The sequence below is a fragment of the Martes martes genome (genome assembly GCF_963455335.1).
Source record: "Martes martes genome assembly, chromosome: 1".
Lineage (NCBI taxonomy): Eukaryota > Metazoa > Chordata > Mammalia > Carnivora > Mustelidae > Martes > Martes martes.
Window position 1 is genome coordinate 28,625,248 of NC_137888.1, and position 20,459 is coordinate 28,645,706.

Below are 20,459 nucleotides of genomic sequence, written 5' to 3' on the forward strand. Positions count from 1 at the left end.
ATACAATAGTCTAAAGATTTATCTATTCCTCTGTCAAATATATTTATTTTTAGTAGCAACCCCCTGATACATTCAAAGGCATGACTCCAGGGGTGAAAATTACATAGCCAGTGGGAGAAGATGGTAGGTTGTAGTATGTTCTAGCGACAACTCACTTTTATAACACTGACACAGGCTCCCATTTTTTCTTACGTGGGGATCAGCACAGTACATTTTATTTTTTGAGATGTAAATGAATGCCTCTTTTATTCAGGAAAAGAAAACATATGGAAAACTTAAAGATTTGATCCTGTAGCAGTCCTTTCCTAAGTTATGTGTCATTTTTATGTTAGGCTTTAAGTCTATGGACAATGTATAGAGTTATGAATTAATGAACTTTTTGAGATCCATTCAGAAAAAACAGGTTGTTTTTTCCTTTTTAAGAAAGTTTTTGGGGCACCTGGGTGGCTCAGTGGGTTAAGCCTCTGCCTTCGGCTCAGGTCATGATCTCAGGGTCCTGGGATCGAGTCCCGCATCAGGCTTTCTGCTCAGCAGAGAGCCTGCTTCCTCCTCTCTCTCTTTCTGCCTGCCTCTCTGCCTACTTGTAATCTCTCTCTGTCAAAGAAATAAATAAAATCTTAAAAAAAAAAAAAAAGAAAATTTTTGTGGAATATTTTTTTCTCCCAACTGATTACTTGTTCTTTGTTGTTGTTGTTGTTGTTGTTGTTTTTGTTTTTTAATTAGAGAGGGAGAGAGAGAAAAAGGCAGAGGGAGAGAGAGAATCTTAAGCAGGCTCCACACCCTGAACTACAGCCCCACGGAACGAGAGTGCTTTATCTCACAACCCTGACATCATGATCTGAGCTGAAATCAGGAGTCTGACACTTAATCTACTGAACTACACAGGTGCCTCTGCTTACTTATCTATACTCCCTTTTCTAACTCTACTTCATGAACACCTGTACACAAATAAAGTTGATTTAAGAAATTAAAACCAGGGGTGCCTGGGTGGCTCAGTGGGTTAAAGCCTCTGCCTTCAGCTCAGGTCATGATCCCAGGGTCCTGGGGTCGAGCCCAGCATCGGGCTCTCTGCTGGGCAGGGAGCCTGCTTCCCCTGCTCTCTCTGCCTGCCTCTCTGCCTACTTGTAATCTCTGTCTGACTTGTGATCTCTGTCTGTGAAATAAATAAAAAATATAAAAAAAATTAAAACCATCTTAGGGGAAAAAAACATTTTAGGGGATAATTTTGGTGATAAAGAATGACCAGGTATGAGCTGCTTCAGTCATTCTAGGGCCTTGGCTGTCTGTTCATCTCTAATATTTCAAAAAGATCCTGATCTGAGATTCTGTGGTCCCTCGGATATTCTTCCAAACGTATTTTCCCTAATTCCCTTTTCTCTTTTCTGATATAAAAGTGAACACTTGCAAGCTGAAATCCAATCAAATGTGGAGACACGTGTTACTATGTGATGGTTACCAGTGAAAGGAGATAAGGAATTTTACCATAAACTAAGGGCAAACAGTCATTCCAGAAATGAATTAGAGTGTGAGGATGGCTCAAGGTAAGAAAACTTCACTGGATAGTTGTTGGGTACAAATATCTTCACCAGAAAATCCGTTAGACTCAGCTGAAAATCAGAATTGCTTTAGGGAAACGTAGACTAAAGTATGTGAAAATGTTATATTCTCTGCTCAGATTAATACTATTCATGGTGTTGAAAGGTTTGTGGTCTTGCCTTTGAGAAAGCTAAAAGGTCAGAAACCACAAAGATGCATGTGTGCTGTCATTTGCACAGTTACTAATTGTTCTCATTATTTCCATAATGAGATGTACTATTTCAACAGAGAGACCCTCTTGAGAGTTCCTTTTAGTGTTTTCAGGCAGGCAGCTCTTTCGCTTTCATGTTATGGCCTTGGCCGAGAAGTTCAGATAGACTTTTCATTTATTCAGCAAGAATGCATAAATTTGTTTTTCCATTATTATACTGTAAACGCCATAAAGTCAAGGACCATATCAAGTTTGAACACCATTGTATACTCCGCATCTTGCAGAGAGGGTTTAGAAAAATTAGCATGGGCACATATTTTTTTTGAATAAATGAAAGACTAAATCAAGTTTAGCCAAATGCTTTACTCTCATCTCTGGTACAGAGCTTTAGGATTGATAATGTATGAAAAACAAAACATCCAGACAAAAACCTTCTCCTTTAGAAGCTTATTGTCTAGTTGAGCAGATGAAATATATACACATAAAATTTTAAGGAGAAATAATTAGGCCTTTGTAAGTATATGAAAATTTAGAACAAATCTATCAATCCAACACATTTTATAAAAAAGTTATTATGTAAAATGACTGATAAGAGAGTTTATAGTTGGACAGAAATATAAAAAAATCGAGGATAAGCATTACAAAGAAAACCATAATGTGTGGTTAACATTCAAAGAAAGAAAATTCACTTGTAAAGGCAAGTCAGAGAAAGACTTATGGGTACATGTATACCGAGTATTGAAGGATAGATATGATATTATTATGCCAATATTAATAAATAGGTAGGATGAAAAATATAAATATATATTTGCATGTTCAATTAAAAGGAGTAATAAAATTAATAACACAGAATGCAGAGTTAGTCATACCTCTATCATAGTCTTTTATGACTATTAATGAGCCAACTTTATTCTTAATTAGTTAATTGGTGTTTGGTGTTGACATAGTTGCTTTAAGATTGCGCACCTCCTATGAACCAATGATTTCTCTTTTACCTCTATATTTCCTTGAAAATAAGAAGAAATAAAGCCCTCCTTGAATAATTTCTGGAATGAAGCACAGGATGAATAATCAGGATAGATTTGGTTTTAAGAAATCTGACTGTAGGGCACCTGGGTGGCTCAGTGGGTTAAAGCCTCTGCCTCAGGCTCAGGTCATGATCTCAGGGTCCTGGGATCGAGTCCCGCATCGGGCTCCCTGCTCAGCAGAGAGTCTGCTTCCCTCTCTCTCTCTCTTCCTGCCTCTCTGCCTACTTGTGATCTCTCTCAAATAAACAAATAAAATCTTTAAAAAAAAGTGATCTGTACATCTTAATACTTCTATCTCTACAAAGGAAAATATAGAACTCATTATAGTATTTCATACTATAGGAGGAATTCTTATCCTTCCCCTGAGGAAGAAATACATCATGACATATTAGTAAAAAAGTCAATTTTATTACTTTATTTACTCTATTTCTATAGGTTTAAGTAAATTTAGCTGTCAGTTCTATCTAATATGCTGGACATTTGAATGGGTAATGAATTTTTTATATAAAGTTAGTTGAAATAAATGACCTCTGATAGTTTAAATAATGCGAAGTAGTAACTGTGTATTCTAAATGGGAAACAAGTACGATGTTGGTTTACTGGACTTTTTCCCTTGCAGAGACCATGCCCATCATAGGGTTCTTGAAAGAGCCAATATTGACCTTTTTTAGCATTGAAGATTCAACTTACATGTGGTGACAATTGATTCTGAAGATTTTGAACATTATTTACCCTTTCTAATTCTGACTATTGTTATTTTGTAAGTAATCACCTGGTTAGCATGCATCTGAATTGTTGTTACTTGGAGTGTTTGACTAATTTACAAGTCTCCATGTGATTTAAGGTATTCATTAGCCTCCTGGTGTGTATTTGTTGATAGTTCTATTATCTTTATTGGCTCACCTGCACAGTATTATCTAAGATGCTGTGAGACATTACACTCGAAGTATAGATTGTGGGACATACAGATTTCAGTTGTTGTTTAGGTTCAGAAACGTAGGATGTCTGTGAGCTTGAGCAAGTTATTCCATCTCTACTTCTTAAACTATAAAATAGAGTTGCTAATACTGCTTTATAGAATTGTGGTAAGGATTAATTGAGGGGGAAAAGGAGGCTATTAAACAAAGAGCCTGGCATTTAATAAGTATCCATTGACTTCCCTTAGGAATCTGTGTTGTCATGACTAGGAGATTGCTTGTTTGGGTTAAAGAGCCCCAAGTACACCCCAAATATGTCCAAATAACCACACTGAATCTTATACCACTTCTTAGACTTTTCAGTCTTAGAATCTAGCCAAGTTATTGTCTCTGTATAGAGAATAATATTAATACAGATATGTTCTCAAATCCCTTTTTTACTTTTTGGCACTTGTGAATTACTGGAGATATTTAGGAAGAAGTCTGAGGGTATTGATTATTTAAACTGACAAGGGGGTGTTGCATGCTAACCAGGAATAGCTGGTCGCTTCTTCCAGCCCATTTCTCTGGTGACTGCACGAGGCAAATCTGCAGCACTTCTCCTGGGACTTCAGTGTCTCACGAAGGGGCTTGCGTGCACCCCCCGCCCGGGAGGAGCCCAGAGCCTCCTCATTAGCACCACGGACAGCTCGTGCGCCTGGAGGAGGGAGGCTGGGAGGACTCTTCTCTGCGCCACCGCCAGGAAGAGCGAGTGCAGTAGCGGCAGGCGGGGAGGAGGAGGAGAAAGGAAGGACAGCTCCGGTGGGGAGTGGAAGAAATCTGGGAGCAGCTAGAGCAGCAGGTCCGGGGGGAGCTGCTCAGCTGCACTGCTTCCATTATTCAGGCGGACTCCGCTGAGCTTCTCAGGGCTGCTTCCCCGTCCCTCTGAGCGGAGGCTGCCTTCTAGACCTGACGCCAGGTGAGTTAAGCAGAGAGATGTACTGAGGGGTCTCGAACTAGAGGCTTGGAATTGGCGAGCTTGCTCAGCTCCCCCAACACTGCCCGCTTTACAAATTATCCGAAGTCATGACAGACTGGTTTTGGCGTGGCTGCAAATGCTGGGGATGGGCGGATGGGCGGTGGGCAGTTTCGAGCCTCAGTGCAAGGATTAGGGGATTCGGATGGAATTCAGCTGAAGTGACTGGATTTTAGAAAATATCCCCAAATATATGCGTTATATGTGCTCATCTATAAGCTTTCAAGACAGTCATTTGTTTTTCTGGCTGCCTGTTTTGTCCTTCTGTCGCTTCTTCCCCATGGCTCCTGCCCAATTTTACAAGTCCAGTCAAAGGATCAGAAAGGTATGAAAGTAGGGAGTCCTAGGATACATTGGGACAGGGCAGCCTTGCTCTCTAAGTGGAGAGTGCTGTTCCTTTCACCCTTATTTACCAGAGGGTAACCTTCTGAGGAACGGGATGTTCTTTTGCTCAGTACTCTCCACAAGCTTATTAAAAGGCAGAGAACTTCAGGCTCCCTAGACAGGCTCTGAAATGTGATGGCAATTTAGCTTAAAAGCCATGTTGATTCCCTCATTTCCTCTCCAGCCTTTGTTCCAAAATTATTACCATATTATTATCATATTGTTCCAAAATTATTACCAATAGTTCTTTAACAGCACAACTTTTAAGTGTCTGACTGACAGGAAGTGTGTTTCTTATTCTGAAATGCTATGGGAAAAGTGATGAGTTCACATTAAGAGAAGAGCAACTTTATTTTCCTGAAAGGACTGTGGGGAAAGGGTTTGAAGAAATTCTGGGAATGAAATTATGGACATTTCCCACATAACTTTCTAATTTCTTCACATTTGCTTGTGTGTGTGTGTGTGTGTGTGTGTGGCAAAATTCCTAAGGTGTATTACAAGTTTATTTAGTTTAGAGGTTGCCTTCTTGCTAGTAGCACTAACTTTAATCATCATGATCATAAGACTTTTTTTTTCTTTTTCTTTTCTTTTTTTTTTTTTTTTTACTGTTTTGCTTTTAAGTGGTTGGGTAGCTGTTTTTGTTTTTGGATTCAATACTTACTTTATGGGCCTTGCAGGATACTTTTCAGTAGAATTGGTGGGCATACAATTAGTCATATGGGCTGCTATTCATTTTAATAATAGTGAAGCATATAAATTATGAGTTTAGCAAGTAAATATCAGAACCAAAATTGAGGGATGAAATTTACATCTTTCATGTATTTACTAAATTCCCTTTAAGGCTCCAGTGTCATTTTATGTTTAAGAGAGCTTATTGGCTTTTCAGTTGAGTTATATGCATCTACAGTTTTAGCAATTAAGATTTAATATTTTACTTTTCTTCTCCCTTTAACATTGTTTAGATTCAACAAATTCTTCCTGTCTGCTACTGTGAGCCCCGTTCTTTCTCATCTCTTCCATTCCTAATTTCTTACAGAAGTTTAGAAAGATCCGTCATATTTCACTTTTCAGGTGAAAAGACTATAATACAGAGGGATTAATCTTCCTAAGTCTCTACAATTATTGTGTAATGAAGTAGAAATTTAAGCCTAGGATATTTAACTTCAAGTTCAATGCTTTTCCCAAAAAGTGCACAGCTGCTTTTAGTTGAAACTATTACAACAGTGACATACGAATATGTCTCTTATAAAAGTACCTAAAATACTGCATATTTTTCCTGGTTATTTATTAAAATTGGTTTTATTCTTTTATATAAAAGAAATTTAATTATGCAGAGTCACATGGTTTTCAAATAACTCCTAAACTTCTAACAGCTGACCTTGAGTCTTCCTTTGTAAGAGTGGGTTTGAAAGGTAGACTCAATATTTACTAAGAGTATTCTTGAAATAATTTATGTCTTATAATCAAGATAGAAGACAGTCCCCATTTAGATGCATTTTAAAACTGTTTAGTGTGAACTTGAAACACAGCTACAACTTGCTTTCAAAGTGAACCACCAGACTTCACAGGGAATAGATTCCTTGAACATTGGCAGGTAATGTATGCCTGTATAGGATTTATGAGAAGGGGAAGTTAGAAACCGAACAATTTTATTTTTTGATACATGACCACATTCATAAAAATTTATTAAAGCTTTATATGTGCCGTGGATACTTTGTCTGATATGCATTGATTCAAAGTAAACCTCATTTTAACGCCTCAGAGAGAGAGAGAAAAAAAAACTTTAGATGTGTTTCAGCTGTTTTATTCATTTTCATTCTTAAGTGGTAATAATATGCTATACTTAAACTCTTCAAAAGCCATTTGTGTTACAGAGACAGTTTGTAATTTTTTTTGCAGGAGGATGCATTTGTGTGTGTTTACATGCTCGGGAGGGCCTTTAGGGGTATGGAAAGAAGGTGAGCAAGAGCAGTAAATACTTCTTGGAGTGTCATGTGCTTTGAAACTATTTTTTTTTTTTCCTGTGATAGACCTAGCATACATGGTTGCATATAGGAACTAAGTATATGTTAGTTAGTTAGTTGGTTAGTATACTAACTTTGCCTCTGATTGCAGGATTCCATGTACACCCATGGCTCAAGTATTCTTGAATGAATCAAGATAGTAAGTTCTATGGCTCTTGACCTTCCAACTAATTCCCTTTGTGTTCTGGTATTAAAAGGAGGGCTGATAGTAATTTTTCTGGAATCTCAGAATCTCTCCAATCCTATAAAGTAGCTCAAGCAGGGTGTGTGTGAAGCTCATCCTTGTTTAACATCTCAGAGGAGGGGTCCTCTTGATAGTGGTGACCAAAGACTGACTTCTTTTCCTGTGCAGTTCTTCCAGATAGATGGTAGGCTGAGTGAGAAAGGAGGGAGAGAGGAAGATAAGAAGAAAAGAGATATCATTTTCTCCCTCATGAAAGAGTGAGGACCATTGTGCGTCTTTATCTATGGACGTTCCTGGGCAAGAGTGATTGCCATCATGGATTAAGGGCTCCTCCAAGAAATGGGGACATTAATGCCCTAGAATTTCTAGACTGTCCTGTGCACAGGCTGAGACAGCTCTGGTGAAGTACTTATCCCCCACCCCCCACCCCAGTGGCAGAGATGTACCTATCCCACCCCATACCCCAGTGGCAGAGATGTACCTATCCCCCACCCTCACTCCTCAGCCCTGGGTGTTGTCTATGTGCATGAGAGCAGTGAGTCCTAAGCAGGTTTAGGTGGAACAGCAACAGTTCTTACTACTGGAGTATCGTGAACATTCATAGATGAAAGTGAGTTCTTTTTTTCACATATAGGATCCCCACTGGGTCGTACTTCCTTAGATAAAAATTTGCAGAGGTATAGATCAAATTTTAGACTTTGCTTTTCTCAAAGTGCCATGTTCACTTAGTTGCTCGTTTTAACAGAGTAGGCATGGGATACTAAAGAGAGGAATAAACATTTTATGTTTTACATTATGAGATTCATTCCTTATCTCCTTTTGTGGTGACACTTGATAACACAGGAAGTATTAGGAGATTTACTGCAGAAAAATGTGGAGATGTATGGAGAGTGGACATGATTGACAACTACAATTTTCACTGCATTGTTTAATGCCAAGGTAATTTTGGATAAACACACTTTATTTACCATTTAGGAGAAACTAAGAGAAAGTAGAGGAACTGGGAGAAAGCTAGAAGGTTGACTTTAAGACAAATTTGTGATTCTTAAAATGGGCTACATGATAGGAAAGAAAAAACAGAAGTCACTGAACAAAAATTTTCTCTTGTATAATTCATGAATTATTCTGATTTGTTGAACCAGTTCCTTAAATGTATTAAGCATAGGGAGAATTAAGGAAAACTATGCTTTTTAATATGAATATACATTTAACGAACTATATTGTATATAAAGGAATGATCAATCCAGTTATTTTTTACTGAGTGAGGAACTTCCTTCTTTTCATTCCAAACTATACTAGCAGTTTAGTGTGATGTACTACATATTACTTGAGCTCCAAAATTTTCAACTAAAAAGGATGCATGCATTGAACTTTATTGTTCATGGATAACTGTAATGTGAATGAGAAGTGAAATTGCAAAAGACAAGGAAAGAAGTTTAGTAATTCTCAAACTAAATAAGAATAAGGACAAACTGTAGCATACTTATTGTTGGACACTCAGAGTTAACAAGAATTATCACAGTTAATCCTGGAAATAATGCACATACATCTTGGAGTAATAACGTACCTTGCAAGATCTGGGTTTGAAATGGTCTCTTGCTAGTTGTATGAACTTGAAGCAAATTGTGTAGCCTCTTTTCACCTCAGATGCTGCTTCTGTGAAATAGGGAGTTTACTAGTATGTAATTTATAGGTTCTTTGTTCATGTTTTGCCTCTTTGTGTTGTTCTAGGTCCAAGTAAGGTGAGGCTGTTATGTGATTCTTGCTGTTATATTGACCCTAATTCTACCTTTTACTAACTGTGTGGTGTTGATGAAGATCCCTTTTTGTGATCTTTTCTTTATCTATAAATTGTGAATAAAATGCCAGTCTTTTTGAAGAGTTGCCAGTACATTAAAGAAATTTGACAAAATCCTTTATGTAAGGGACTTAGCAGGTGGTAGACAGTAAGTATTTTTTCTTGCCCTCCTGTATGCTACTATGGGGATATTCTACATTGTATTTCCACGTTGTTGATTTCCCCCCTCAGATTCAATGTCAGTCTTGCACAAAACATTCCCATCTCCTACATCTCTTCTGATTAAACCCTAGAAAAGTAGAAGAGGTCTTCTCACAAGTTTTATTGTGCTTAAGCACGTGAAAGGAAGCAAGCTAGTCTCAAAACAAGTTTTGACAAAAAAAGGGGACACATTTATCCCATTAAACACTTACTCCCTCCATCCTTGACACTTTTGTACTGTCGTTATGTCAACACTGAGACTTTTCTATTTAAATAGTTGCCTATTTGTGGTAACATAATTTATGGTTGGACTTAATCCAATTAGCATAAATATAATGGAGAGTTAGGCAATGATTTATTTTTCACAAGAGGAAAAAATGGACACAATTTTATAGTATTACTTTGAAAATATTTCAAACAAACTTTGATTCTGTTTGGTGAAGGTAGCATCGCAAAGTTAGTCCTAGTGGTGTTCTTGAAAGGTCATATTTGAATATTCTATGTATTGTCCCCAGATTGGCTTAATAGGATTTAATTTCAGATATAATTTCTCTGCTAAGCAGGAAGAGTCCTACATGAAGATGTTCGCTCCATCAGATATAGGGTTGCTCAAGACTATCTGCATGGGATTATAGGAAGACTAAATAGAAAATTTTCATCTCTAAGTTAGACATACTGGTGGATTCATATTGATTGATTATGATTATTAACAACATGGCTCAGAGATAAGCAAGTAGCATATACAGTTATCAAGATAAATCCTGTTTTAAGCATCCCATTCCCTCCCCGCCAGGACTCTCAAGTTCATCACTATTTCATTTTCTTTCTTTTGCTTATTTTAATGGTATGTTAGTTTCCTATGGGTGCTGTAACAAATTACCGCAAACTTAATGGCTTAAAACAACACAAATTTATTGTCTCAACTATTTTGGAGTTCAGAATTCTAAAATCAGGGGCACCTGGGTGGCTCAGTTGGTTGACCGACTGCCTTTGGCTCAGGTCATGATCCTGGACTTCCAGGATCGAGCCCTGCATCAGGCTCCCGGCTCCTTGGGGAGTCTGCTTCTCCCTCTGACCTTCTCCTCTCTCATGCTCTCTCTCACTCATTCTCTTTCAAATAAATAAATAAAATCTTTAAAAAAAATGTTTTAAAATCAGTTTCACTGGGCTAATGTCAAGATGTCTGCAAAACTGGTTCCTTTTGGAGGCTCTGAGGGGAGAATCCATTTTCTTGCCTTTTTCTGCTTCTAGTAGCCATCTGAATTCATTGGCTTATGGCCCCTTCCTCCATTTGCAAGGTACATTGCTTCTATCCTTTCTGTCTCCATACTGCCTCTTCCTCTAACTTCCTTTAACTTCTCCATCCCTCTTTCAAGGACTTTTGTGATTATACTGGACTCACCTTGATGATCCAGGATCTCCCTTCAATATTCTTAATTCAGTCACATCTGCAAAGTCCCTTTGACTGTGTAAGGTAATACATCCATGGGCTGTGGGGATTAGGAGGAGAATATCTTTGGGGGGCATTACTCAGCTTACCACAAAGGGGAGTAATATTTGTGTGCTTTGAGAAAATTAATGTGCTTCCTTCCTTGTGGGGAAAAAAGTGTAAATTTGGGTTTTTTTTTTATATCCATTAGAAGATATTGATGGATAATTTTCCAACAACAGATGCTGATCCCTTAAATTTATTAGCTCTAATTTTAGTAAAGTGTAAGTGAACTCATTTGTTCTTCTAGGGTCAAAAATATTAATTAAACCCATTATCTGTCGAGGCTAACATCTGGATGACTTAAGTTTAAGTTACATAGAGCAGTATCTATGATAGTTCTTATTTATGGAATTAGTGCTAGTTTACAAAGCCAAAACTTTTCAGGACATATTCAAGGGTATGTCATTTAGTAGTTCCATAATAACTGGTGCTCTTCATGTATATTCGTTGTGAATATTTTATCTCATGAGTTATATACACTAATTGTAGACTTCCAGGAGCAATTTAATGATGGTCATGTCAGCTTTTCAAATCTTTCTGTAATCCAAAAGAGAAATGTTGTATAAGATGGGTTCACTTCCTTCCCTATACCATTGTTGCCAAAGGGAACGTGAAATGCCCGGCTCAAATTAATTTAATGCAAATGAATTCTTACTGTCTCACAAGTTTGTCCTTCGTTTTTCTTAAAATTATGTTGTAAATGAATGTGACATGCTTTACTGGCTGTTGTGCAGGGAGCATTGTCCTTCCTAAAAGCTCTCTCATTTGTCAAAAAGAAGCCATTAGGAGAAAAGTAAATTATCTTATCTGATCACAGTATTAAGAATGACCTTAAATCTATAAATTTTATTATCAGTACAATAGCTGAATTGTCATTGCAGTTGTGGAAATTCCAAAGAAACCCCTGTTAAGGTACAAAGCTATTATAATCCTCCAAAACCCATGTTTTTCTCTCACCTTGTAAAAAGTAACGTGTGTGGAATGCAGTTTTGCTTATTACTATCTCCTTGCTTTCCACAATTAATTTCAATACTTTTAAGTTTTACAATATTTTTATTTTTCTTTAACATTTTTAATGTCAAACAATATAACTTTATGAATATCCAGCTACAAATAGAGGTTTGTATAACATGGAATTAATCAAGGATCATTATGAGTGTTGGTTTTTGATAAAAGACTGCACATTTGTCCCTTTGCACATAAATACAAAATGTTTTAGTGAGGGAAGGTGAGATTGGGAGAAGGAACTCTGTTGGTGCTTATGTAGCTGTTTTTAAGAAGAGGAGTAATGTACATGCATATTTTTGCTTTCATGTCCAGAGATATAGTAGTTGCACAATAAATGGTATTTTTCTACTATGGAAGCATCTTCTCCAGCTATGCTCTTCATGAGAACAAGAACTTCAACTAAGATTTCAGCAACCATAAGTAAAAAGGATGATGTGATAGGCTGCCTGTACATATGGCTCTCTTCAGCAGGCCAACTGTTACTTTTGCCCACCCACATCACTGAGGACATATGGTATTACTTTGGCTGTGGAAGCAAGTGTGTGTGGACATGTCTCAGTGTGGGTATAAGACTGCTGGTTGTCTTCCTCATGTTGCTCATGCAACCAACTGTGTCTGGGTTGAAAACTATTATCCATAGCACTGGATTTGAGGACAGTAAATGACATCGATCTTATTATTAACTGATAGGAAAATGATACAGTTATTTTTCTCTCTAGGATGATCACAAGACCTAGGGGATGTTTGCCATTATAAAGCTTGTAAGAAGAAATAATAGCTTTTTCAAGAATAAAAGTCAGGGTTTATTCTTTTTAATCAAAAGCTAACTCATTCAAAAAAACCAGGGTTATATAGAACCAGAACAGTAGAGGCATCAGAAAGGTGGTGGAAATAATTTATTTTGTGGAATAATCAATTAGTGAAATTTAACAATGACTCTATTGTTGTTAACGGTGACTACGTGGGGAAAAAATAACAAGAAAACAGGTGAGATAGGCCGAAATGAAGAAAGTTGTCGAATCCCAGCACAATTTATTTCATAGAGTTCACAGTGTTCTAAAGCAATTTTTAAAAATTAGATTCATTGTTTTCAGTATAGTGTGTTCTGAATTTTCAAAGGAGGTCATTTCAATACCTGCAACAAGTACGTATTTTCAGTGGTGGCTCTAAACTCCTACATTGAAAGGCTGTTAAGATGCAGTTCGGTTGGAAGTCCAGGCTAGAGGGTGTGTGGTGAGGTGGCAGGTGCACCGAACCTTAGAACAGGTACACCGATTATCTAAAGAGAAGAATGGGTGGTGCTGCTGAGGGTTATGGGAAAGATAATGACATTCTCTGTAAGTTACATTTTGCTGCCACTACTGGCAAATTTGTATCATCAAGATTTGTTGTAGATTTCCTTTATAGTCACTCAGCAGTTTCACATACTGTATTCTACAAATCTGAACATTTCACTAAAACAATATTTGCTAAATACCAGGTAAATAAAATTGAGATTTGTGAAGGTAACATTGATAAATGGGGTATTTCCAGATGTAGAATGATAAGTTTTCAAAATGCTTTTGAATATCACTTTTTCTACAAAGTCTCATTTCAGTTTCACGACTTTGGCATGGCTATTAATCACCATTAAGGCTGTATGTGAAATATTTGGCAATATGGGTATCACAGATTTATGGTGATGGTGATTGATGCCCAGGATACAGCATCATTATTGTTATTCACTGGCCTTGAGAACTTCGATTTTCATTCTTTTTCACCTTGCTGTACCACTGACTGACAACTTTAAATTACTCGATTCATCAAATAATATATTTTCTTGCAACTCACTAATTTTTATTTTTTGATAACTACATTTACTACATTGAAGTATCAAATTGTCAATGTATTATATCAATGAGGCAGTTCAGATGGAAGCAAACAAATGAAAACAAACAGATTTATTACCACGATATATAATATATTGATTTTATTAACAGAACAAAATATATAGACAACAAAACCTCTGGGTGAATTTTTTTTTTAAGATTTATTTATTTATTTTAGGAGAGGGGAGGGGCAGAGGGAGAGGGTAAGAGAAACTCAGGCAGACTCTGTACTGAGACCAATGTGGGGCTGGATCCCATGACCCTGCGATCATGACCTGAGCCAAAACCAAGAGTCAGCCACCCAACAGACTGCACCACCCAGGCACCCAGAACTGTCTTTTTTGATATAGGTATGCATTTTGCAATGGAGCATTCTATGTTAAGTGAGTGTTTGTGCATACACACATATTGACACAAATTCAGTTTTAGAGATCTTAGTCAAAGTGTTAATTTCTTAAGGTGACTGTTTCAAATATGTATAAATTATGGCAAAATTGACATAAAATGGCAACATAAGGTGCCATAAAAATGAGGGTAAATGGGAGATATTGGTTTAAAACAGTTCTAAATGAATTGGTTTTGATTTAAATGCTTTTTAGTTTTTATCTAAGGAAATGACTAGAATTGAAATTTTATGCAAATCATTCATATTTGTTGGGTGTGTATGCACATATATGTTTATTACAAAAACAAAACAGATGGCATATTATCTAGCCCATACATTCATACCTATCTGTATACATATATCCATCATGAAAATGAGTACATGTGATATATACCTACACTGTGTATTTTCATTTTTACATTCATTACTTTTCTCACTCTGTTAGCAACAAATTAAAAGAGGAGAAAGTTTCATTTGGTAATTTCATCTTCCACATTCTGTTCTTTTCAGCCTCTCATTTATGACTTTCAACTGTTATTTTCTTTGTGACCAGATCTTTGGAATGAACAAATATCTTATAATCTTTGTTGACATTGGGAAAGCAGTGCATCTCTGGAAAGAGTGTGACTATGTGCACATGAGCACATGTAAATCTGTGATGAATGTTTTATTTTTGACAGGGAAAAGCCAGTGAAAATGATTCAGTGTGGTAGCACCACTGCAATGGGAAACCAGATATCTATCAATCTAATCATTAAACAGATGTTTGAGCACCCACCCAGTACCTGATGCAATTTTAATAGAAATGCAGCTTCACATTGCAGGATGGATTGGTAAAGCTGAAACACAGTTCAGAACCAGAAAATAAAGTTTCCATGTTGTTCAGATGTCATTTAAACCATGTTATGTTACACACTAAAACTGTAAGAAAGCAATTCCTCCATCCATCCTTCGGGGGATAATGGTGAAGAAGAAAATTAGTCATTATGCTTGAATTTACATAATTTCATAATTACATAAGGTTATATAATTTCTGTAAACTTAAAATCTGATATGTGATACAGATGGTCTTTCACGTCAGTGGGAAAATGGTAAGCGATTGATAAAATAATGTTCAAGTAAGTGGGTATATGTGTTTTATAGTTGTAAAAAGTTATACCATCCATAAAAATTAGTTTCACAGTAGGCATTGAGTAAATGGCTTTGGACTATAAAGAAAAAGTCTATAGGCAAATATCATTTATAATATTGGGCTAAATTAACTTTCATAAGTACAGCCCAACCAAAGACAGAAACTAACAGAGATTGATGGATTGGACTTGTTAAGATAGAAAACTTTAATATTTCAAATGATAACCGTGAGTAGGTATAAAAAGAAAGTGCCAAATCAGGGGAAAATATTTGCAATTCATTTGACGTATTTGACATAGAAATAGTTCAATAAATCAATAAGAATGGTCCAATGGAAAAAAGGACAAAGTACGTTGGCAGGAAATGTTGAGACGCGTGTGAACACCAAATCTATTAGAATATGTATTGCTAATAAAAATTTTTAAAAACCCGAGGAAATTATTTATATAGGGGTATTTGTGATATTTTAACAAAATTGTAGTATGAATTTATTCACGCTATAAATAAAACTATAAAACTGTCTATAAAAGCATATGCAGGTTCATGCCCATGTAGTTTGTTTTCTCTTAGTTTCTTTAAATTTCTGCGTTTCCCCAGTATATTCAAACATCAGAACACACTCTTTGCTTTTGAAAGCAGCCTTTCCAATATACACTCACACATCCCTTTCTCTAAATTTTATAGGGTAGGGGCCAAGATGCCTTATCAGAAACTATATTTCAGTCATTACTTTTTTGTTTTCAGTAATAGTTCCTACTCTGAGCTTAACTGGTAGAGGAAGACTTTTTTTTTTTAACAAAGCTTTCTGATGTACTCTTTTTTTTTTTTTTTTTTTTTTTTTTTTTTTTTTTATTGGAAAGAGCTTTTATTTCCTTAAGTGTTTTGTTGCCTAAGTATGATGAGTATCCGGCAGCGGAATTTAGCGGAACAGATGCTTATTGTGATATATGAGATGAACTTGTTTCCCTCAGCACACATAGGCATGAAATGCATCTGGCTTCTGTACATAAAAGTCAATTATATTCCCAAATGTGTTTCTGTGCACTACCCAGACTTTTAGGGGCAGAAACCCTACTATTCCTTCAAATAGGGGCTTTACTTAATTGTGAAGTGTAAGTTAGATGGCAACTTGAAAAATACTAAATTTCAGGCAGAGCCTGAGCAGGAGATGGTACCACTGCATACTAAGGTGTTAAGTCACGCAGACAGAGCAATCTGTGTGTGCGTGTGCGTGTGTGTGGGGGACGTATGCATAGAGTGAGAGAATCTTGTAAAGCAGAACATAACCAAGTGTGTGAGCATATGGAACACATAAGAAATGAAATCAAGTTCAGAGGAGAAAATAAGGGGATGCCAAGGGGAAAAAGAAAAACTAATGAAGGTAAGCTTTAAAGAAAATAGGACTTAAACAGTGACGAGAATAAAAGTGTTTGGTAAATGTGGAGGAAATAGCTTCCAGATTGTGTTGGAAAGGAATTTGCTGTGTGTGTACATTCTGCTAGGGTTTTAATATGCAGAAATCAGGCCTCTTGAGGTATAGCAACTATAGTTCCTTTTCTATTCTATAGGTTGCCTTGAATATTCCTTTTTCATTTTAAAAAGACCATTTATTTATGTGTGATGGATTAACATCAAGGACATGAAATTTTTCTAGAATATACCACAACTGATCAATAATCTAGTAGCTAAAACATTTTAAAATAATTTGTGATAGATCTTTATGTAATGTAATATTTCAATGCCAGAGTTAGTAGTGCATTATATATAATTTTACCTTTTTCCAATTATTTGGTATGGTATAGGTGGAACAATGTCTTCCCAAGTACGTTCACATCCTAATCCCCAGAATTTGTGAATATGTTGTACCACATAGCAAGGAGGAGCTGAGGTTGCAGATGGAATTAAAGTTTTTAATCATCTGACTTTAAAATGCACAGATAACCTTTAGTTATTTGTATAGGTCCAGTATAATCATAAGAGACCCTATAAGAGGGAGGACAGAAGATCATTCTAGAAGGAGATGGGGTGACTGAAGGAGAGGTTGGAATAATAAGTTTTGTGGACGGAGACAAAGAATACACTCAACTTCTAGAACGATTCTCACCCAGAGCCTCTAGAAGCCTCTATGTTACTCTAGAAGTAACATAGCCTGGATGATGACTTGATTTTAGCCTACTAACAATCCTTTTGGACTTCTGAACCTATAGAAGCATAAGAAAATAGCATTATGTTGTTTAAAGCCACTGAGTTTGTGTTAATTTATGATAGCAGCAATAAGAAACTGACACATTTAAACCACATTTTTTTGCTATAGATGGTTGTTATAGAATTGACTGGACATTTTAGGAAAGAATTGAGAATTAATTTTCATAAGAAAGTCCTTCATGTTAGAATAGTGAGAATGTAGAGAGATGAACTGTTTTATATATGTAAACAAATGATTCATAGGTTTAAGAAAGCAGTGTCTTTTGAAGGCTAATAAAATCATAAAAGTGTCCTCTGATTATGTGAAGCTTGGGTGGTATATTCGGGGCGGTATTGGATAATCCTATGATCTTTCTGGCACTGTGAAATCATTAATAATTTTAGTTTAAGAGTACCATCATCCAGGGTCCCTTGGACCAGTGCCCCTGATAAGGGTTAGGATTCTGAGGACAGCTTGAGTTATTTGAAGACCAGAATAGGGAGAAATAGCATATCCCACTGATAATCCAATTTCTACTATCCATTCTAATTTTACATTCACCAACCATTTATGTGTAGGACATTATGTCTCGTATTATAGTCCAGTGGTGGAAACAGCTGAAAAGTGTGACCAAAGTAATAGATAAGCTGCTGAGAAGAAGCAAAGCTGTACAATTGGTGAACCTGACAGTTTTCCAGAATAACAGAATTAGAAGAAAATAGAATTATGGGAAGATTGAATTTGCTCAATATCCCAACTTAATAATGTCAGAAAACTAAGTCATGTTTTCTTAAAACTCAAAGAATGTTCCCATTGATGAAAGTTTTAAATATAGTGTGCCTTTACATTTTATTTTCCTTTATCTTTTGTAAACTGCTTACAGGAAGCCAGCAGACAAATCTGACAAATATGTTTATCATTATGTCTGTGGGGAGTATGTTGTTCTTCCAGGGAATAAAGCTTTCCTGGCCAAAGAATGAAATTCTTAACATTTCCCAGTAATATGGAATATATCCAATTAAAATTAATGATACAACTTTATAACAAACCTTACTTCTCATGAAGTTTTACAATTACTTTTTCTTTAGTTTATAATTAATGGCATTGGATTCATAAATTGAAATTCTCTATGGTAACTTAAGTAACATCCCTAGAAGATTTCTTAAAAAAAAAAAAAGCCTTAATTTTGCAAATCTCCTTTGTTAAAAACATCTCTAAACAACTACGTTAAATAAAACTTATGCATTCAAGTAAATTATTACTAAAAGTATATCTTCTAGGATTGAGCTGTTAGAAATTTCTTAAGGTGATTGTAAGGAACAATATGTTTCAGTTTATGGTATTTGATTAATCTGATTAAATCTTAGTGACACATCGAATTCAGCAAAAGTAAGAGTGATAAATCTCAGATCATACTTTGAAATATCTCCATCAAGCATTTTAAAACAATTTGTAAGTTCACTAATTTGAGTCATTATACTTGGCCCTAGAAGAATGCCCTTAAAAATGAAGCTCATTTGAACTTGGCAGATACCATATACAAACTCTTTACAGTCACAGTTTCTGGGCCTCATTAGGAAAATGATTATTTCCAGAATCCTAGTGCTTTGACCAGAAATGCATTTATTATTCTAGGATGCTTTTATTGAGAAATTAGCCTGATTTCTCATTTAGGTAAGCTCTGTCGGGATTCTAATTTTTTAGTGTAAATAAACTTAAAGGCATAGAAGGCAGCTGGAAAATGGGAATGAAGGAGGTGACCATCCTCTCTACATTCCCTATCAATGCCCTTCAACGAGCTTAGAACTTCATGGGAACCTCATGGATGTAGCTTATATATTAAAATAACAAATGCTACATAATTTCATTTAGTTCAGATAATTCCTGCTGAATTGGGAAAGACAAGTGTAAGGGTCTTATAGAATTGTGAAGTCTAGAAAAAAGTTCTATATTGTCCAATTTACAGTTTAGCAGGATACTAGTAGACTGAAATCAACATAAATGTCACCTGTGGAAGGAATCCAGCCTCTTCAATTATGTACTGAAGAGAGGTTAAACAAGAATACAAGGTCAAGGGGCACCTGGGTAGCTCAGTGGGTTAAGCCTCTGCCTTCAGCTCAGGTCATGATCTCAGGGTCCTGGGATCAAGCCCCGCATCGGGCTCTCAGCTCAGCAGGAAGCCTGCTTCCCGCTCTCTCTCTGCCTGCCTCTCTGGCTACTTGCGATCTCTCTTTGTCAAATAAATAAATAAATACTTTAAAAAAAAGACTATATAAGCTTTGCCTTAATATTTATTTTAAAAAAAATATAAGGTCAAGTAACTGAGCCAACCAGTATCAAGCTTATTAGCTTTAAGATTTTGCTCATTAAACTACCTCTTCCACATAGAGGTGTATGGACTTAGTCACAGTCTAACACTAGCACGTAGCACAGAATGTATGTTGCATGTAGAAGACGGAGCAAAACAAAGCATTTTTTTTCCTGTTCTCTTTTCCAAATCCACATATAAAAACTGTCCTGAGGAGTTTCCAGAATGCCATGATGGCTACAGGTGGCAGAGAGATTGGTTAGTTGGAATTCTAGACTGTAGACACTCAAAACTATGGAAGCAGAGCATTCTATACTGATTTAACAAATTCTCATTTTTTTCACTCTTTGTAGCTTGCCCTGAAGTAAAATGCTATATATTTGTCCTGCTTAAAGTCTATAGTTGGAGGATAGTGCAATGGCTGAAGATCTATGGCAAATGCATACACACCCACTCACCATGGTTTTTTTTTTTTTTTTTTTTTTTTTCTAATTTCTTGGTTTTTATTTCTAAGTTAGCTTTGTCAGGGAAAAAAAAAAACCCACACAATTCAGAGATGCAAGCTATTTTTGTAGAAAGCAAGTTACATCTATCTAGTAGCGTAGACACTATATCTTCCTATTTCTCCTTAAATAGATCTTTTAGTTTAACAAGTACTCACGTTTATAAAATTTGAACTCTCATCCAGATGCTGTATCTTGACCAGGCATTAAAGGGTTGAACCTCGCAGATAGGTTACTTCCACATCCTTTAAAAGGCTCTGCCAGCCATGTATTACTTTTTG